The sequence below is a fragment of the Idiotropiscis lumnitzeri genome, chromosome 11, assembly GCF_059441095.1.
Source record: "Idiotropiscis lumnitzeri isolate Australia: NSW breed Sydney's pygmy pipehorse chromosome 11, RoL_Ilum_1.0, whole genome shotgun sequence".
In the NCBI taxonomy this organism is placed as follows: Eukaryota; Metazoa; Chordata; class Actinopteri; order Syngnathiformes; family Syngnathidae; genus Idiotropiscis; species Idiotropiscis lumnitzeri.
Genome location: NC_142401.1, coordinates 2,713,730 through 2,735,943, shown reverse-complemented (window position 1 = coordinate 2,735,943; position 22,214 = coordinate 2,713,730). Strand labels below are relative to the sequence as shown.

The 22,214-nt window shown below is 41.8% G+C and overlaps 1 protein-coding gene across 8 annotated transcripts in view; it reads right to left on the bottom strand.

The window, feature by feature from the left end:
- The window catches only part of foxp1b (forkhead box P1b), a 116,487-nt gene extending 94,273 nt beyond the window's left edge, over positions 1 to 22,214 (bottom strand). For 6 of the 8 annotated variants that reach the window (XM_088309303.1, XM_088309307.1, XM_088309312.1 and 3 more), the window contains exons 1-3: positions 21,948 to 22,214; positions 19,250 to 19,300; positions 13,681 to 13,769 (exon numbers count right to left, since the gene is read on the bottom strand). The gene's annotated coding sequence lies outside the window, so the exon portion shown is untranslated. The remainder of the gene's footprint in view (positions 1 to 13,680; positions 13,770 to 19,249; positions 19,301 to 21,947) is intronic. The other 2 variants (XM_088309305.1, XM_088309306.1) reach the window with 1 other exon arrangement.

The following is a 22,214-nucleotide window of genomic DNA, read 5'->3' as shown; positions in this document are numbered from 1 at the left end:
CGTTTGCTGCCTCCTCGCCTCATCGTAGCAACCCACGTCGGATATACGATAGTGTGCACAAGTCCACGCCGGACGCCGTTTGGATTTCAGCCTGCGTGACACATCTGTTGCTTGTCATATTTGTCGTCTTTCTGTGTGCTCAGACTGAGCGCAACCTTGGCAAACGCTCGTCACCGAGCTCAATCTGCGTATACAATCATGAAAATACGAACAAACGCGCCAGCGTGGACGACCGTCCACTTCTGCAGCTGTCGTTGTGTCATTCTGTAAAAAAATGTTGATATCAATAATGGACCGTGCTTTTTTTCTTCTGTATTACAATAAAGTGTAATTGCACATCCACTGCAGTAGGTGGCAGTGGCGCTCTCCTTGCCCATTGTGCACAGCGAGTATTAACGCTCCGGCGTTTCAGGTTTCTTTTGCAACGAAAATGCTTTTATTTATAGTGGCTGGTGGAATTTATCTATCATCCTTGACAAAAAAAAAAAAAAATGAAATTAAATCTGCAAAATGGATTTAGTCATTTGTCTTAATTGGGGGAATGCCCTCTAGATGTGATTCAAACCTCAGAAATTGTGCATGGTCTCTATTTGAGGTCATCGAAAAATAATTTGGGGCTGTTCTAAACGCATCTCATTTGCATTGTCAAATAACACAACTCTCATATGTTCCATTTTTTTTTTTTTGTCAGAAACCAAGCGACCTTAAAAAGAGCTAGGATAGCTTCAAGACATGAGTGAACACCGTGACTGCCATTTTGACCGGCCTCGGCAGACCAAAAGTCAACATGCAAGCGGCGCGGCGGCGGCGGCGGCGGCGGCGGCGCATTGCCTCGTCGAGGCGCTAATATATTCAAAATAGGGATCATTTGCTTAAGCCTTGCATCCAAGGATCATTCTGGCCTTCATTAGCCTCAATCTGACATGGATGTGAACAACATGTTATCTTGCCACATGAACATGCCCCCCCCCCCCCCCCCACCGGCTGCCCCGAATCCAAACACTCAATTCACTCCGCTTCAGTCTGAGACACGCACATGATCCAATTCCTCTGGAAATATCACAGGTTGTTAGCAATCCACAGAGAATGTTACACGGGTGCACACTTAGGTCTTAATTAGGGACACTATTTGATCATACAGCAGCTGGGCTTTATTAAAAAAAAAAAAAAAGTATGGCTGTGCATCGCCCTCAAGTCCCCTTGGCTCAGCGCTCCCGAGTAGAACATTAATATGAATATTCACTATTTGATATTTGGAATCGCTGCTAGGGATTTCTATACAAGAGTCAAGAGCGCTTACACATTTTATAATAATTTCATGTGTTACAATAATTAAGGAAAGCGTAGTTTTTTTTTTGGTTTTTTTTTTTACAAAGTGACTTTTTTTTTAAACGTGAAAGTTGACCATAAAATTGTCAATTATTCTACAATTAAATATTCTTAATAAATGTGACGTACTCAGTCAAATCGACATATAGTGCTGTCAAACGATTAATTTTTTTCACTAATTAATCGCAAAAAAATTCCATAATTAATTGTTATAAATCGCTTTTTTTCTACAATTTTTTTGTGAAGCTTTTAACTGGCATTTACTTGAATAATATGTTGTTATTAATGCAAAATCACCAACTATGAAGTGTATTTTAAATCAAAGACTTCTAATAGCTTTCCTTGATTATGATTTTAAAGGAGTCATCTTTAAAGAATTTTTTTTAAGTAAATAAAACGGATTAACAGAATTAAAATATTTAATCACATTATTTTTTTTTTTAAATTAATCAAAAAATTATTGCTTTAATTTTGACAGCCCTGATAATTATATGAATATATATTCGTAGGTTTCAACTTTTGGCCGCCATCTGATTACTCAGCACAATTTCTTCTGGACTTTATACGGGTCGAACAAAAACATCAAAGACTCTGGACCGGAAAAGAAATCGAAAGTGAATTGCAAAGTATTTCATCAAATACTTTTAAAATGTAAGTTTGAATCACTTCAACAATTGTTCTGCGATTAAGTGGCAATCAAAAAAAAAAAGTGGGAAATTCATGAGTTTGTCCCAGGATGCGTTTTTATTTCATTTATTTCTTTAGAAATTGTTGTGAATGCCGTGATATGTGATTGCCATGCTCACGCAGAAAAAAGTCCAGATTATTTAGAATCTTGGGCCTCATTTATTTTTAGATGCTTTCAAGAACATGATCACTGCCAAGAGACATAGCGCAGGGGTGTGTGTGTGTGTGTGTGTGTGTGTACATTGTTACGCACCTCAGAGAGAAATGTTAGCGTAATAACGTGGGGGATACAAAACAGGTCACTTTCAAATTACAATTCATCAGAGCTGAATGAATAAATAGATTTCCCCATTACCAGCAACACCCCCCCCCCCCCAATCGAGTATGTGCATACATACACACGTGGCGGCAACTTGACCTCCCTTGATTAAACAAATAATGACACATTCCAAAAACTGTAAACGAGTCCAAATTAATTTGCGCTTTGCTCTAATTGCATTTAAACACCGCTTGTGTCTAACCTTGGATCAAGCACTTCTTAATTACGGCTTTCCGAGGACAAGTTCCCAACAGAGTTGTTGTGTTGTTGGGGATGTCGTTGGCGGGTGGTCGTGATTGTGCTCGGGAAATGAATACAAAATGGGGACGGTATAGTCGAGTTCGATCGCAAACACCGACGCTAGTTTGTCGTGGCTTCCGGACTGCCGAACAAATGACGCGTTTGGGGTGAACCTTTCACAATGACTCACCCCGTTTTGGACAGCGGCCATTTCAGCCAACTTTTTCTTTTTTTTTTGCACATTTTAACCGAAGAAGAGGAGGGGCCAATATTTGGCATTTTGCCGATTATCTGCATCTGCCTTTTTTTTTTTTTTTTTTTTTTTACTTTCAAGGCCGATAAATTAAAAAGCTGGTTTGTTTTAGCTCGTTGCAGCACTCTCGCTGGTGTGCTGGCGGCCCTGCCTGCAGAAGCAGATGGGCCCGCCCACAGCACTATCTGATTGGTTCCTTGTGCAGCCAATCAGCAGCAAGCTGCCTGTTTGCTTTTTCACCTCCAGTCACACACACCACGAGAGAGGAAAGACCTTGCAGAAATGTTCATAAATGTCAGTCTTCTGCAACTCAACTTCAAGAGATAAACTAAAAGACATGAAGTCGTGCACTTTTCATTTTGTTTCATAAATATGTTAAAAGGCATTTAAATTAAGTTTTGGAGTTTTCCGTTTTCAAAATTTGGACACCATTTCACCCCTTTTATCGTCTTCAAATATCGCTTAACGGCCTCCATGACTGCTAATAATCGCTATCTGCATCGGAAAAAAATTATATCCGTCCTCCCTTCTGCACAAAAGCCACATGGGTTGTGTGAACAGAACTCAAGAATGTCCAGGTAAGTTGTGTCCAAAAGTGAGAAACGAACACATCCCGTCTGGAATGTTGCTCATGAGGTCGACCAATTTACCAGGAAACCAGCGCCACTGACTCATGCCCCGCTGCCGTCCCTCACTTTCAAACACGGATGGAAATACGGCAAGATGTGTTTCCTGAAAGCGGGGAGAGGTGGAAAAGGCCCATCCTGCCCCTGGATTCGGCGGCGCTTTCTGCCGAGGCAGCAAAACGACCCTGAGAGCGGAGTGCGTGCCAACTCAAACACGGCTCGTATTCCTCTTTGCGGACGGCGGGCGCCCGTGTGGGCCTGTGATGTGCTTCCTGAGGGCTCGCTGCAGCTGGAGCGCTTTGGATCAAGGGAACACTCATGTCACAGCTACCGTAAACTTGTTTGGCCGCTCTTGTCAGCAGGACGTGGCTAATCAAAGCACAAAATGCCCCGCTTGAAAAACACGGCACATTGTTTAAAAAAAAACAAAAACGAACCTTCCTATGAGTCACAAAGGCACAACGTGCGAGAGGGCAAAAACTGTTCCCTGATCTTGCCAAAGAAAATGTCAAGAGAGCAGCGGTTGCATTCAGCTCGGGGATGTTGGAGTACGGGCAATTGGGAAACTATTACCGTCACATTTTATTGTGGAGTGCCTGACACAGGAGAGGAAACCAGAACAATCAAGCCGAGTGCTATTTTTTTGGGGGGTTTTTTCCCGCTGGATTTAGTAACACTAATTAGTTTTGCTCTCATCAAGCCAACCTGAAAAACGACCAATTAGAAAGTGAAAATGAGACATGCCGACGAAACAAGAGCTTGTCATTTCCAATCTTCAAGTCCCTTACGGACAACTTTACTTTCACTCATATGCTGGGATGGAAAACGACTGGCAGCGTGCCGGCGCTCTTCAATGTCACATACAAACCAATTTGTTCGTTGGTGAAAAAAAGGCAAATCGTTGTCGATCTATATGGCCGCATCAGAGCCAGGCCGAGCAGCTTGTCCACGCGCATTTCAGAAGCGGCCGCCGGGCGCACCGCAGCACCAGCTGCTTTCAGCTCAAGACCAACCGGAGCCAAGCGGCTCGCCTTTCACAGGTGCTTTATTTATAACCGACGCCCTCTTTTCCGCAGCTCGGCCGTAATTCGACGGCACGCCTCGCAAACTCGCACCAATGACGCCGGAGGAGAGCGAATTTCACGACTCGGCTTACGAGTTCCTAGACAAGACGCGAGTGAAAACAGCCAACAAGAGAGGTGCGCCCGTGCCAACATATTAAGATGCCGACAGCAGTAATCAACAAGAAGAGAACCGTCCAACCAAACACCGTTGACGTCAAAACTTAATTAAAAACCGCGACCATATTGACCTGTTAAAACATTATGACCAGCGTTGCACATAAGTGGTACGCAGGTGCGCAAGTGGGCTGAAAAATATCCACGCGCCAGATTCGATCGCGTCACGTGGGCATTTATGTTCGGAGCATGTCGTAACGTTTCGTGAAGGGCGCACGTCTCGATCAGCGAGTCGTCGGACGGGCTCGATGCGGCCCGCACCAGAATTCGTCAGTGTGTGTGTGTGTGTGTGTGTGTGTGTGCGTTCGCTGATTCGGACCACTTGGACGATGCAATGAAAAATCAATTCAAAATTTGCCCTTTAAAAATGCATCACCTCCTTCATCAATGCGGCAGTGGAAATATCAGAGAAGCTCTCGGTATGACTAAACTCAACCGCCAACATCACCAGCACTGAGAACTCAAAACCACAAAAATGAAGTGAAAAGAAAACACAAAATCTACTTAAATTGCAAACTTTCTGCGTTGGTTTGCACCCCTGGGGGGGGGGGGGCGATGCTGGGGGAGAATTGTAACCCTGGGCAACATGCTTTACAATAAAGTGTAATTGCACATTTTCACCAGTAGCTGGCAGTGTCGCTCTCCTCGCCCAATGTGCACAGCGAGTTTTAACTCGACGGTGTAAAAATTCTATTATTTATAGTTGCGGCAGAGAGTGGGTCATGGGCTGGGGGCGTAAATGGTTTTCTTCTTGCTGGGGGGCCGGAACAGAAAGAAAATGAATAAATAAATAAATCGAGAAACATTGGTTTAACCTGTAAATGTCAATCTTGACCAAAATAAAAGTCCATCAAATGCATTATCTTCTAATTGACAAAATATTCCCCGACAATGAGGGCTGTTGGTTCATCCTCGCACTTCGACTTGAACAGAAAATCTGCAGAATTTGCTGCTATGCCCTAATAAACACAAGTGAGTGTTTAATCACCGTCAAACGCAAGACAGATCGGCTGTCCGTGCAGGACGCAGCTCCTGGGCGAAGATGCGGCTTCAAAAAAGGTGGGGGCAATGATTTCAAAGCCGTGCCTTTTCCTGGGAACAATTCTCAGATGCCAGGTCACTGCCAACGTCCTTGCAGCCAATGGCAGCGAGGCCAGTAAGTTCACATTAGCTGCGGAGTGGAACCGCGCTGAACATCTGCTCATGAATGAGAGCGCTGCCCACCAGCTCAGCAAGTTGAGGCCCACTGATAAAAAATTCAACATTCTCCTCACTGGCACGCTTGTTTTGGACTATTCTCCTGAGCCCGTTGAATTATATTAAGAGAATTTCAGCACAGCCTGGTCTATCGGAGAGAACAGCTGGCACTGAAAAGGGATCTCCTGCTCAACCAGAGCTCGGGGACTCCACGCTACGAGCTGCTTTCTCCAACACCGTTTGTCCTTGAAAGGAAAAAAATACATAAGTGATGTTCTGTGTATATATATATATATATATATATATAAATAAAAATTTAATTATAATTTTTTGCTGTGACAGAAACATCACTTGTGTATTTTTTTTATTTCAAATTAGATATCTATATATATATTTTATTTTATTTTTTTTTTTTTAAGTTTATTTTGCACATTAATATCAACAGCTGGCAGAAAATAAACTATAAATATCTATAACTAATTTTGAGTATTGAGCATTTCACTTGCAACTATTACGTAATCTCATGTTGAAAGAAAAACTACGTTATGTTCCTGGTCCAACTAGAAACAGAAGGTGCAAATCGACATGCGTAGGCAGGCTCCAAAGGTTAAAAAATAAATAAATAAATATTCCCAAAAAAAAAAATAATAATAAATCTCCCTGCACGTTGCTTGAAAAGTCACAGTGTTGCGCATACTGTACGCCTTAATTTAATATCTACTCAAATATTTAAGGAAAGAAGAAGAAAAATGCACTTGAGTTGAAGGTGCCTTTAAGGAACTGATTACTCTCAGCGTGCACAAGAATAAATGATTACCAAACTTCTAATTTCACTTCTGTCTTTTGGTGGAAAAAAAAAACATAAACATGTTAACCAATTTCTTTGTCAGCACAGAATCATGGTTATCATAGTTTGGGATTGAGTCTTTTCTTTTTTTTTTTCGTCAACATCATTTAGTTTGCAAGTCGATGAAAATAATGGAATAAAACAGTTCTTAATTCCTTGGAGACTTTTTTTGACATCTAACGTAATTTTTTTCTTCAACATTGATTATATGTATTAAGAATTTCAAAGGAGATGGAAGCGCCCCAGCATGCCTTTTAACCTTTTACTTTCTCACTTTCTCCACAGGAAGACGTCCACAGGATATGCTTTATTAAGATCCTGCCGACGTGAAGAGCTACGGTGACTTACTGGTGCATTACAGCCTAAAAGGCAACGTTATTTAGACCGATAAAAGCCCAATACATTGCTGAAGTGGAATTACACCGAAGTTATCTCAGCCTGAAGAACATGACCACAAGCCCTGATGTTGTTTAGATCAATAAAGCCCATTAAAGTGGAAGACCGCAAACACAGATAAGGCTCGACGACCGCAACATAATGGCGCTGGCGGAATTTCACTGCCAAGAACAGAAGACCAGACAAAAGTAAAATACAAAATGTCACCCAAATATGCAGCAGTAATATTCTTGCAGCTCAGAAAAACAACAATAAGGGAGAAAAAAAAAACAACATTTTGATCAATTAATTAATGTAGTGTATAAACCAAAAGAACAAACAGGTAAAATTGTGAATACTATTTGTTGCAAATTTCTAACCATGCGATTGTGAAGGACGCTCTCACCCTACTTTAGCTTTTGCCTCAACAAATTGCTTACATTTTAACAGCTAGCATGCTAACAATCTGTCTGGAACATGTTGTAACTCAGTGGAATTGTGTCGCAGTCCGACAACTGATTGAGATAGGTAGAATGCGAACATGCTAACCGTTGGCATGCTAACATGCTGTATAGAAGATAGCAACGCGAGTACAGAAAGAATTTTGAGCTAAAGACTAAAAATATGAAACTAATTAGGGAGTATCTTTTGATCTTATTTGACAGGTTATGTCAAATGCTGGCGGCTGTTTAAAGGCTAAGGTTAGCTAGTTGTTGGTAGAAAGTGACTGTGCGCGAGTATGTTCTCGCGTTACCGATATTAAAATCGGATGCTAACCAGTGACAGAGATCACTTTATTGCTTGACAATCGATGTTGAATGTGCTTGCTCAAAGTAACAGTTTGTTAGCATTCTCAGAAGAAAAATGTTGGCGATAGTTTACACCTAGCAAAACAGTAAAAGTACTCAATGTGCTTTTCAATTGCCACTCTGTTTTACTGTTTCATGAAAATGGGCCTGTAAAGATAGTTGAATTGATAACAAGCAACAAAATTGTCATTTACATGCTCAATCTTTGCATACTTGATATCGAAATTGGACTGCATTTATTTACAACATTGGGAGGACCCCTCGAAAATTGGGAGCAATTTCTGCCACCTAAGAAGATGATCACTATTACTACAAAGGTTTTTTTTGTATCCGTTTGTGAAAGTGAAGATTGGTTTAATTTCTGTGAGATTCTACACGTACTAACAAAACTGAAAATATATCGTACAAATTTGTCTTGGTGCATTTTGTGTAGATCGCATCACGCAGAGACACTTAAATTCTCCACAAAAAAACCCACAGGAAACCGGTCGAGGCGTTATCTTTGTCTTTGAGTTGGGGCAGAGCTCTTAAAAATTGCACTCAACATATGCAGATGCGCCTTTTTCACAAACATATGAGTCAATGTGGACATTTTTGTGCATTCTCAACAACGGTAACGAGAAACGAGGAAAAAAAAAAAAAAAAGCCAACAATGCGTGAGGTCCTTAAAAACATATCACCGATGAACTACTTAAGCTCTCTCCAAAGGGCAAATGACTTTGCAGCACACTATAAAGGAATCACAAAAATGCACCAAAAAAATTGATAAGGTCAAAAGAAAGCTGCCGAGGAGTTGACACTACATTCAGTTGTGAAATGCCAAATTCTGTCACAGAGCAGATGAAACCAACTCTATCTATTTACCGATTGTATTTTTGTGTTTATTTTATTTTTGAAAGGATACAGGGACAGTGCATATTCATCAAACAGTTTCCCGTAAATATGCCAGATTATAGCCAATGGCTAAATATTGGAGCGCAATACCACATTATTATTATTGTGCACTGAGAACTACTACCGTAATTTCCAGGCTGTATACAGGCCGCAGCAGCTCTTTTTTTACAAAAAATAAATAAATAAATAAAATAAATAAATAAATAAATATACAAGCCGCACCAGGCTATCAGCCGCAGTTCTCTATGTTGAAAAAAAATGAGTTGTTTACAGCATGTACAGACGGATTTTGTACAGTGAATGCACATAAAGGTGCAGAAACTTTTAACAACTTTGCGAATTAAAACAGAACAGACCCAAGAGGAAAAAAAAAAAAAAAGATTTATTTAGCGTATTTTCTGAACTATAGAGCGCCCCTAGTGGTGAAAGAAAATCCACAAAAAAGCCGCACCGTTGTAATTAGCGGCGTGGTTCAAAATTGAGGAAAAAGGTAGCGACTTATAGTGCGATATTAACTCAATGATGCCCCCGACCCGGCACGAGGGTCTGTTTTACAATTTGGGCTTGAACAGATGTGATTTTTATGCGGCAGCTTCTCTGGAGTTTAAACGACCCTGTCCGCAGAGAGGCAGATCATAAAACCTGCCGTAGAAACTCGGAAAAGATTGTCGACATGACAGAAAAGGAGAAATGCAGTTTTTATTGTGACTCATATTTGGTCATCTTACATTAAAAGCTTACATTTCCTTTCATGCATATACAAAATCTTACAGTTTCTATTACCCGCATAAATTATGATTTTTTTGTTTTTTTTGCCTGTGACCTGTGGTGACATCGGTACCACTTGCTGGACCAAGCAGGAAGTCAATTTGCGTGAGCCCTCTCCTGGCGGCGTCCAAACCTTGACAGTTACACAATACGAAGGACAAACCCCCTCCTCGGCCCACCGACACAATTCCCATTCATAATCCAAACCTCAGGTTTGTCGTGGAATGGTGGAGATTAGAACGATAAGATGCGCTTTGGGCTTGGATGTTTGTTTTGTTTTGTTTTTTTTGGGAGGGTGGGAGGGTGGGGGGGGGGGTGATGGTGCATCCTGCGTAAAAACCGCATCCTGAACAAGCATCACTGCTCCTCACTGTCAATAAATACTCTCTCCTCTGCGTGGCTTCCGTTAACTGTCGCCACCTTGGCTCTGAATCACCTTCAAGTCCAAACAGGAAAATGCAGAAAGGCGAAAGGAGGTGGCAGACGGAGCTTTCATTTGCTTCAACACGTTTTTTAAAGCAAAGAGGACGCAGTTAGCCTCCTGCCCCTGAACAGCTGCCCGGGCTGAAAATCAAAAAACATCAGCTGCAAGGAGGCCCCGAACATCACGAGTTGATGGGAACTTGTACTGCGTGTAAAGTATTGGATAAGATTTTCAAAAGGATGTGCAACAGCTTCAGTGCCGTATGGATGATGTGTTCTCCCGCACAGATTTCCGTTATTTCTTCCAAATTGAAAGGGAAATTCACACAGCGCGAGTTAAAGCTTCCATGCTGACAGCGTCTCCAAGTGCTAATTTTATTGTTTCTAAACAATTTAATTATCCGCATTCTTGTTTGCCATTTGGATGCATTTTCCAGCACGTCGGGGTTTAGGTCGGGGCTTAGCTTCGCCCACCACAACAAGTGTCTCCAAACAACATCTTGTATGTTAAATAAAAAAAATAATAATAATAATCGATATTGATTTGAATCGATTTGTTATCGATTTATCAAACCATAATTTGATAACCATAAATAATGTCTTTTTCCCCATAAATTGCAGCATTGGTTCCTCTGAGAATGTCTTCCATAAGAAATTGAAATTGCTACTGCGTGAAATCCTTGATTGAATCGAAAATCACTCAAAGTGAATCGAAAATCGAATCCAACCCACCCCTTGTGTATTGAATCAAATCGATTTTGGAAATTTGAATCGCTACCCAGCCCTAACATTTATTACAATACACAACAATTAGTATGGTAGATGCCCTAAAATGACGATTCAATATATAACCACAACATGGATTCATTGCAGTGTTGAAATGGTGTGATGTCATCAATTTATGGCCTCATACTGCGAATTTCTAAGACATTAAACACGGGCCGACAATATCGAGTCTTCTGGGTGGCAGCTCTTCCTGCGCCGCGGCAGTTAAATGCGTGCAAAAGTTGTTGCCGTCTTGATCAGACGTTTAAAAGGCGCCGTTGTCGTTGCCGGAGGAGTCTCGCTGGTCAGACGCATTAGTTAAAGGCCAGCATATCACTGAGCTCATCTCAACCTGCCCCAAGGCGGGTGCGAGTCTCCGGGACTGTGGCCGTGTTTACGCTTCATCCAAAAGAACACCCCCCCCCCCGCCCCCCGGATTGTTGTTCTTTTCCTGTGCAAAGGCAACCTAACAGGCGACGACGACTCTACCCTCGGCCTTCACGCGCATCGCAGCTCTTTTATGCACAAGTGGTTAACCACACAAATGATACAATTAAAACAATTTTCCGCATCTATCCGTCAGACGGATCTAATAAAGCATTCAAATGACACTAATGGAGTAAGCCGCGCTCTCTATCCTTCCCCGAGCCAACTATTTTCCTCTAGATGACACAATTGAGGCAAACCATCTGCATCAGAGGAAAACAAAGAGCGCCAAGAGGAATAGAATTACGCGGCATTCGTTTAGCGGCATGTCGGTGAGCGCAGTTGAGACGTGGAAGTCATCTGGGTGCTTGTTCAGAAATAATGGGTGCTAGCAGAAAACCAGTACGGAACGGTGATTGTAGACTAAAAAGCATGTGGTGCCAGGTTGGGCTGAACGATTAATCGTTTTGGGACCAAAAATCGTGATCTCGGACAACGTGAGCACCAACCAGCACTGGACTGATTGAAAAAGGACTTCCATAGTCCTGGAAGGGATTTCTTTCAAGGCAATTTGAATGCTAGGTGCTAAGCTAGCTTGCGCCGCAGCAGCGGGGACTTTATATTTACTTACTCTACATAAGTCCGCTCATGGCAGGAACAACGAGCGGCTTGATGCGGATCATCTCCTTCGCGGTGACAATTAAACGACCCCACGAATAAGTAGCGTTTTCACCGAGAAGGCGAACGAGGAGTCGCTAAGCGTGCTAATCGCTTAAGTGAAATACAGATAGGGAAAGACCCAAAATCAGTGCACTTTTCACAAAAATCTGGCTCAAACCACGATAGGACGGAGAACCAGCCGCTATCAACTGAAATTTTCTATCGCAATCAATACGTATCTAGTCGTAAAATAAGACGACGGCTACGTTAGCAATTTAGCGGAACGCTCTCAGACGTAAACGGCTGACGTCACCACGACAGAGGTCCGATGTCAAACAATTTTTTATAATCTCATCAATAATATTTGCATTATTTTGCACCAAAGAGGACTGAATTTTCAGATCGACACAATAATAAGTCTCAAAATGATTCATTGGAATCAATTTAGCTTTGCTAAAGGCCAATGAATTTATGGACATTTATGTACAAAGTAGTGCGAAATGCAAAACATTTTGCGCTTTAAAAAAAAAATGCCTTTTGATATGTACAATTACATATAAATGAAAAAAAATGACACCCCTCCTCCCAAAACAGCTTTAGTGTCCTTGCATTTTGAAAGTAATAGCTTTTATTGTTTTTAATGCTCTAATGGAATTTTCTGTCATGTTTGTACAAAAAAATAAATAAAATCAATCCAATTTTTTTCCTAAAATCGTTCCGCCCCAGTGCCAGGTCAACATCGGCTTGCCGGTCACGGCCTCCAAAATGTGCCGCAGAGCCACGCTGGGTGTGAACCGAGTGTGGAGAAATGAGAGCTGCCCAAACCTTGACCTGGATATCCTGCATCTCTGTCCACCCAGTGTTGACAAGAAACACTCCTGCGCGAGTTCAAAGGAAGTGCTTTCACGCTGTCGACGTCCTTTTCAACCAGCTCGACCAGAGCTTTTTGTCTTTATGATCCGTCACTATCCATTAGATACAAGTCCTCCTATATACTGTAGATAGTCCATACGTGGTACCCACAAGTAAGTGCCCCATCAGCAGAGAGCGAAAAGCAGATCACAGACTCCAGCCCACAAATGAGGCGTTAAGTGTCATGGCGGGCCTGCCGAAAGATACGACCCGCTTTCTCATCCATGCATGAATCGGCCCGATTGCTGCTTTCTCACTTAGGCCGGCTCTCGAAATCCCTCCTCTCTGGGAAACATTGTCAAAACGTGCTTAACTGGAACACAAATCTATTGACTGAGAGGATACGCCGCCTGCCCGCCCGCATGAGTCATTTCATCGGGAGCAATCTTTTTTGTCGTCCATTTCCGGAAGGGCCTGATGCAAGCCGGGCGAGTGAAGCGTAAGTTTCGAAAAGAAAAAAAACAAACAAACAAACAAACAAACGCATTGACGTGGAGAGTGGGACGGTGAGCAGAGTGAGCGGCCTGCTGTGCTGGATTTACGGTCCAGCCGACATGCGCCCCTGCTGATGGGAAGACGACAGCAACAAAGGCTCATCTTCACAGTCTCACATTTAATCGCACAAATGTCACATTCTCTCCTGATCGGAGGCGAGGGCTGGCAAGCGGCCACATACAGAACGTCTTCGCAGGTCACAGGAAGGTCATATATACACATATTTGACAAAAAACGGCAAAGGCACTTGAGACCAGCAAAAATGTCTGTCAAGCCCAAAGAAATTGGATGATAATAACGGCTAATAAAATCAAATTAAAAAAAATAATAATAAATAAATACATAAATAAATTAATTAATTAATTAATTAATTTAAAAAAATAAATAAATAATGTCAAATTTTTACTTTTTACATACCCGAATCACTCGTGCTGAATTTCCAGGCACTCCATTCCTCCAATCAGAATCGAGTTTCGTTTTGTCTGAGCGCAAGAACATTGGCACATCTGAGAGGAGAAAATTGAGAGAGAGAGAGAGAGAGAGCGAAAGGAGAAGGGAGGGAAGGAAGCGACAACAATTACAAACAGGAAGTTAAAAAAAAAAAAAAAAGGTGGGGGAGACCCCGACAGTCGTTTAGCAAGGCTAAAAATTGCATTTAAAAAAGGGCAAACGTAAAGATGATTGTTTTTGCCACAAAAATTTGACACCATGACAAATCGATTCCAGGCCTACATGTATAATTTTTGTGTCATATCGGAACCAACAATTTCAGCCGCAAGGCTTGTGTGACTCATTCCTCACCTGAAGACAACGGAACATCACAAAGTGACTCGTTTGTGATGTGGACCACGCAATATTTTGCAGATAGCGTGATCAAATGTTTTGGGGTTTTTTGTAATTGACAACATAACCACTGAAGATAATTGAAAATTGATCCTATTTGAACTTTATATCTAAAAAAAAGAAATAAACATGCAAAATGAAAAAAATATTTAAAAAAATAAAATAAAAAAAAAAGCCAATAAGTTTGAAGACTATTGTCATTGAATTGTGTTCTGCGTAAAATCAGAATAAGTTAAGAGCACACTTAACGTTGGTCAGCAAAGTGACGATCAAACTCTATTGGTCATAAAAATGGAGTTCATATTTTGCCTTGAAGCAAATATCGCAGGTTCATTTGAATATTCCATGGCTAACACGTCTTGGTTTTAACGGGCCGGCCTTCAACCGGACAAAAAAACAAAACAAAGTCCAACGTCCCAACTCTCCATAATTCACGAGTGAGGAATTCAAGCATCCCCCGCTTGCAGCCGTGTTTCCACAGCCCGCCCGCATTCTCGGGCTCGCTATTGGCCCGACATAACACCCCTTCTGATTACTCGGCCGCATGCTTGTCATTATTTCCAAAAATATGTCGATCCCGACAGGCGGCCATATCGCACGGACTGCTGGCGACGCAACTGGATTTACATGTCCGTCAAATGAGGTTTATTGAGTCCACGAGGTGGCATTCTTTGTTCAGCAGAGGGCTGAAAGCGCACCGACTTGCCATTTAGGATATTTCTTGAAACCAACGGCGCCATCTGGAGGATACAACAACTGGTTCATGAAGCAAATTTGAAGCTTCATTTTGGCATCGCTGCGTTGCTGTTGTTCACGATAATGAGTAAACGAGACTAAAAGCTGCATTCCTGCTGGGCGGACATTCGATCGATATTATCGAAGGATTGCATGCGCGTAAAATGCGTGCTCTATAAGGTTTCAATCGGGCGATTGCTTTGTTCGTTTGATGTAAAACTTCTGGAGCGTGATGAACCTCTTTTGTTAATTGGCAGCAGGATTTAGGTCGACATATTGCACGATGGAAGAAGTTCATTTTGCGGCGGCCATTTTGAAGAGATTTCAGATGACCTCTGAACTTTTGGGGGGTGAATCCCAAGATCCATCCAGCCCGTCCCGTATTCCTAAGCGGGGAGGTCGACAACAGCCCACAAATTGGTTACACATCCAAACAATATAAATCCGGTCTTCACCGACAAAACCCAAAACTGAAAGCAGAAAGTTCTAATCGACAAAAAAAAAATATCAGCTGCCGTGACTCCATTGAAGGACATCGGCGACGCACCGGATCAATGACTTGACCTGTTAAGTAACGCCACTCTCCGTAACACATCTAATAAGTGTTGATCTTTGGGAACACCCCGAGCTGACCCTCGGCGCCGGGAACAATTACAAGAGAGTGGTCTTTCTGGGCCGATGCCCACTTGACCCGGCGGGATAAAGACGGGACAGAAATCCACATGATTTAAACTCTTCCCCAAGACGTGCTGACAATGTTAGCGGGTCAAAGCAGACATTAACAGGTCAGTGTGTGGCCCACTTGGGAACAATTACTCCGAGTCACAGCTAAGTGGACACTTGATTGAACACGATGGAGGCAGGACACACTTCCCACAGATAACAATTCCCCGAGCCATTTAGGATAAAAAGCCCTTGCGATCCAGCCTTTATGGGCAAAATTCATCTTCCGTTTCCCTTTTAAAAGAATGTGAGAGTGTGATCGAGGGCCATTCTCCAACGAGATGAGTCAAAGCGTTTCCATTTTGCAGCAATGGCGTCGGGCTGCTTATGACACAGAAACAATTACAAGGTGACGGTGGAAAAAGCCAAATAAGGTTTGGAGCTGATCAACTTCAATTTTGAAGCAAAATGCGGATTACTGGTAGCAAAATGTAATCATGAGCAGCAGCAACAAAACACAAAAACGAAAAACACAAATGCGCTTACATTCAAAATTAGCGATAGACCGATATGCTTTTTTTTCAGGGCCGAGACCAATTAATCGTAGTCAAGGAGGCCGATAACCGATATTCATTTGTTGAAAAACGTGGTGTCAAAATTGTGAAAATAAAAACTTGACTTAGTTGAAACGCCTTTAAGCGCATATTTATTTAATAACTTTAGTGATTTACGACATATTAAGCTTTTTTAGATGTTGGAAAATAGACAACTTGGTTTTAAAACTCCAACAAAAAGTGCATGAAGCTCACTGGCTCAGCTGCATGTCTTAGAAGTTCGAATGAAAAAAAAATCTCTAAAGTTTACGACGGCAAATAGAAACTAAAGGTTGCAAAAGTTCGATGGAAATTTATGTGTGTAGCAAGTCAACTCCAAAAATATTTAAATGGAATACATTTCATTTGTTGAAATATTGTTTCCATTTATGCACGTTTATTTTTTTTCTTTGTTTTGTGCCCAAAAAAAATCATAATCGTCTGAATAATCGTGCTTTCAATTATTACTAAAATAATTGCGATTAATATTGTTTTTCATCATCGAGCAGAATCACTATTAAGATGAAACAATATTTAAGTTATGAATTTTCTTTCTGTAAATGATTAACACGGTGAATAAAAACAACTATTGGGGTGATGGGAAAATATAGTGGCGAAAAATGGTCAACATTAAAATGGCAATTATTTATATGATTGCTTAATTCTGAATCTATCCCCATTTATAAGAGGGTGTGTGCACTTCTGCAACTACGTTATCTTGGGTTTTTTTTGTTTTTTTAAAGTGATGGCTTCAGAGATGCAAGGTTTCCATCCACGTTCATCGAGTCATAATTCACATTTACGACATAAACAATTACGAAATGCATTTATTCCATCTGCTTCAACTGCTCAATAAACTGAAATATTTAACACAAAATAAACTGTGACCATCGTGGTTTGGGAACGGCACCCCGACGCATTTATAACCCTGAGTGCAAAAAAAACAAACTCCCTCTAAGGAGCTCGGGCTTGAGCGGCAAACAACGTCTGAAGCTCTACTGGGAAAGCAAGCTCCCAAATAACAACAGACGCAGCACAAACGCCTCTTTTGCAGAGAGGGAATTGCAAAACAAGAGGTGGCGTCTCCGAGAAACACACAGGCACTTGGTTTGAACGTGAAACGGAGCGACAAAATAAATCAGATGGCACCACTATCTCCCCAGTCTCGGGTCAACTGAATCATGACGGGTCAGAGAAGATACCGTCATCTTCCCCGAATGGCTCACACAGCCACAACAAGTATGACTTCACAGTTGTAAAGCCACGAGGACCAACCTGGTATTTATTCATTTAGTCAAGCGGCGTGGCATAAAGGCAGTGGTGGGCGGTCAAGGCCTTCTCTGCTGGATGAACAAAATATAACCAATAAAAAAAAAAAAAATCAAGATTTATTTTTCAAATTGATGTCATATGATATCCTAGTGTTGAATTTTTAGGTTAGAGTTTTGATCCAATCAGAATTCAGCTAGCTCGTGTTGCCAGGCAGATTTCACAAATCCTATTCATTGGAGGCCTTCAGCGGGCATCCGTTCTGTCAAAGTCAATGAGCTTTCAGATTTGAGAGACAGTTGCGACGGCCAATCGGATCACGACTTGGTTACAGCGAACCTTACGTAAAGGTGATGAGCGCGTCTTGTGATTGGATACTCACTCGTGAGGGGGCAGCGCTATGCGGAATCAACACACCCGAAAGTCGTCACTGGCGACCGTTCGAAAATCCAAACTATATTCTTGATTTTTTTTTTAACCGCAATTGGGAAAGTGTGGATTTAATTGCAGATGCGCTTGCGAGGCCATTTTCAAGACGGACTTTTCAAGAGAAGCTAATGCTCACTCAGCCGTGCATGAGTGTCTTTCTGTATCTTATTTCTCCAGCCGTGTTGTCATCAACGTTGGCTGATTTATTCAAGTCTCATTAAGAAGAACTTCACTGAAGGCCTACGTGTGAAATGCACAACCCGCCCCTGAAGAAGAAACGTCCACCGCCATTCGTTCTACTATCCCTTAATGATTCAGCTCTGTCCTGAGCCACACCGTTAACAGGAAAAAAAAATAAAGTGCAACAACAAAAGTATGATCCTCATCTTGGACAACATGATCGTCAACAATGACATTGCAAGAGGGACAATGGGCCAATTAGCAATCTCCCCTTCCGCTATCAAGCAGCATGCTAGATTATAATAAGAAGCGGCAGACTTTTATCTGCTGGTCGCGTCGCATTGCATCTTGGGTAATTACGACCTTCCAATTACTGGCCCAGCTTGTAAATATATATCAAATAAACAAGCAACAACCGGTCAATTAGGAGCTCCCTTTCCTAACGGGGGTTCACGTTGATGTTTTATGGAGCGATCGGGGCAGTAAGAGTCGTCGCGCGAGTCCGACGTGAACTTCTAACTGCTGTGCTTTCGAATGCGCCTCCGATTTGTGGTTGAGGCCATTGAAGACAAGCACACCGGCGCGCGCTCGTTTGATCTTCAAAGACAAGAAAAGAGCAACAAATGTTAAAAAAAAAATGGAAAAAAAAAATCGGACGAGGCTGTCGGCAACATTAGCATTGCGTCGCTCATCCCTCCTCCAGCCACGGCGTTGAGCACGCGGATGGTTTATCACGCAGCGAGGAGCAAGCTTAGCCAGAGTGATGCACCCAGAAGACGAGATCAAAGAAATTCAAGTTTGCGAACAGAAACGGCAACGGAACGGCCCTGCCAAGTCAACGGTGAGATACTTTCAAAGCTGCTGCCATTTTGTTTGATCAAGCTTTGGTGATGTCCATGGTGACGAGGAATTAGTACTCGTCGCCGTCTCTGCTTTGCAACCCATTTAATCATGATTTGTAAAATTCATCCAACAGACTGATGGTTGAACATGTTAATTGCATTTTTTTTTTTTTTTTACTTTTACACAGCATAGCGCGAACAGCATGTCATCGTTGCAGAAACAAGAATATGTTTCAAAAATAAAAATAAAATTAAAGCCGCATTAACGTGACCTCAAATGACTTCTGATCACATCATTCCATATAAAATGGAAAAAAAAAGGTTCACAGCGCGCGGGTTTATGCAAATCATGACGTTGACATGCGGCACGCACGAAAAATAAAAGGAAGTGGATGAGAAGACGAGTTTGTGTGCAAGTTTAAATTCACTTACAGCCTCAAAGCGGTCCCCGAGTCGCATATTTCATTTCAGATCCTTGCAGTCCTAGAATGACCCAAACACAAAACATCAGTCCGTTTCTTTTCTTTTTACAATCTGATGGGTTTTTCGACATCACACGCACAGAATTGAAATCCCGACCGGACAGCGGACGGAGACAGGTGCAAAGGTTTGGCCTGAAATCGGTGCACAGCTTCACGCATATGGCCGAGCCCCACAAGAGTGGATTCAAATATGCCAATCCTTCCCCAGCATTCCACACGTTCAAAACGTTGCTTTAACTGACTGAACAATATACACAACAGCGACTTTGGCGCGAATCATTTTTGCTGACGTGAAAAAAGCCTCAAACATCGGAATATTCATTTTATGCTATAAAATACGAACAACGAAAATGTGATTTTGATGGCAAAAGAATGCAATTATTTACAATGAATCGCCAGAGGAACAATTTTACATTTGACAAACTATTTGCACACTATTTAGTAGTAGTAGTATTTAGTCGTGTGTGTGAGCGTGCGTGCATACAATGCAGTGTGTCAAAAATCTAATTTGAGTAATGGCCATGGTTTCTCTCTTTTGTAAGACTCTTTGCAGCATATTTAAGATGGCAATCGACCTGAGAAATCACAAGCTGCTTGTGACGGTCAAATGGCCATTTTTTTTTTAGGAGATTAAACAGTCCAAAACAGATCTTATGCTGCCATCTGCTGGCCAGAGTAAGATTATTTTATCTATTTATTTATTTATTTTTGCTACCCGGCTGAATGGTCAAACCACGGTTAAAATCATAGTTGACGGAAATAGATGTCGATGGCACTCAGCATTTGAATTCACGTTGAGAGAATTTCAAAATCTCACAGCGTTCATCGTTTGCAACTTTTAACCTCGGCACATCGGCTGAGATGCCTCAAACAGATCACCTTTTTTTGCGGAAAAATTGACGTGGGTTATGCAAATTTTGTCATTTTGACTTCATTCGGATTCAACATACACAATGGTGTGAAAGAAAATGGGTGGCGCTCCGCACGTGTCATCAATCTTCCATACGTGCTTAACTTGGATGCAGAGTCCGAACAATCTTCCACATTTATGAGCGATTGAAGCCCAAGCTCAGTGGCTTCCACAGGCAAGTGAGAATCTCAATGTCGAAATTTGACTCCATCAGATTGCGCAGAGGGCTGAATATCTGACATCCAAGTGAAACGCAACGGCCGAAAAAGTTGCAGAAAAAAAAGTTTCTGCATTTTAAAAGTTGGTTGGGGATTTCTGACGGTCCATTTCTGCATAAGTGAGCAAGAACACTGACCCCGGTAGCTGTTCAAATAGTGTCCAGGGCCTCCCTCCCTCCCGCCCTCAGGCGGCTCATGACAACAGCCCAGCAGCAGCACTATTTGATCTCTGATGTTTTCCTTAATCTGGGTTGTCAAGGTTCGCTTGTTGGAGTCTATTTACTTTCCTTCTTCTACCAAAAAGGGTTTTTCCCCCCTCTCTCTCTCTCTCTCTCTCAGACAATGACTAATCCAAAGACGAAGGAGGAGGGAGCACTACGAGTAAACTGTCTTAAAGCGGCAGTTTCTCTTTAGCATACTTTCAATTCATTTCAGACCTCAAGTGTATATTTACCAAAAAAAAATATGGTTATGCTCCATTTTTTGTGGCAATTTGAAATCTGTCAAATTGCTAATTCCATTAAAAAAAAAATATTCAAAGCTGAACAAATATATTGACTGAAAAGAAAAGCCAAGTTTATACAACACGATACAACTTTATTTATACATCGCATTTCACATCAGCTGGAGTTTGCGTAAGTTTGTCATGAACTTGCTCCAAAAGATTTTTTAAAGTAAATAATGTACATTTAGCAAATTAGTCCATTTGAAATCATTTAAAACGTAAACAAAAACAATACAATTCGCAAAAAAAATCAGGAAATTATGTATTAATCGAGATGTGGGATAAAATTATAACTCATGTTTATTAATTAAGTGGTCAGAAACTGCATTTAGTAATAAAACCTAAGCTCAGTTGAGTGATGATCACAAAAGTGGTTCACACTAACACCAACAAATACTTATGACACACCTATTTCACACTTATCGTCATGCTTATTAAACTAAAAAAAAAAAAAAATTCAGAATGTTTGCCAGTTGTACGGTCTTGAGTTTGAGAGATTGTAAACACGTGGAGGAGTCTGCTGCGGCAGCTACTTTGCTCTTCCTCCTCCGAAATCAGTGCAAACCCACAGTTGCAGGATTTAAAAGATGTCTAGAGAACCAACGAGAGTGCTTCCACTTTCAGGGGGACAGATGTCGTAACTAACTGCACACGGTTGTAAAAAGAAAAAAAAAACGTCATTCGTTGACGATAGGTGTTGCTTAAGAAGTTTGCAAGAATTTTCACAACACACCAAGAACACAAAGCTGGCGAAGTTATAACGTCTGCTCACGACAGCGACATAATTTCCTGCAAGTTTGTATTTATGCGCTAGTATTAGCCTACAGGTGTGTGCGTGAATATGCGCGTGTGCGTGCATGCATGCGCGTGTTACGAGTCTATTTCGCCGTGCAAACTTATAAGCAACAACCGTGTGCAAAACAAGATCTCCGTGCGCAGTCAACGAATCGCGGAGCGTCTTGATAGGACACAACAACGATAAACGTGAACATTATTAGCAAGAAGAAAAACTTACCATGATGCGAGTCGCTTTGGAGCAGCTCGACGTGCGCGGATGAACACAACTTGCTAGGCTGCACGCCAGCTTGTGTACAGAGACCGCGTGCGACACAAATCACACCGTAAACACCAACAAGATTACTCCGCCAGGCTTTTTGGTAACGGCGGCACTAACTAAGTTGACACCGAACTTAGCCAATGTCGAGGTGGGTGAGGGGGAAGCAAATAGTTTGTCGTCCAGGTGGATGTCGTAGAAGAACACTGGCGTTTTCTTCTTGGGTGT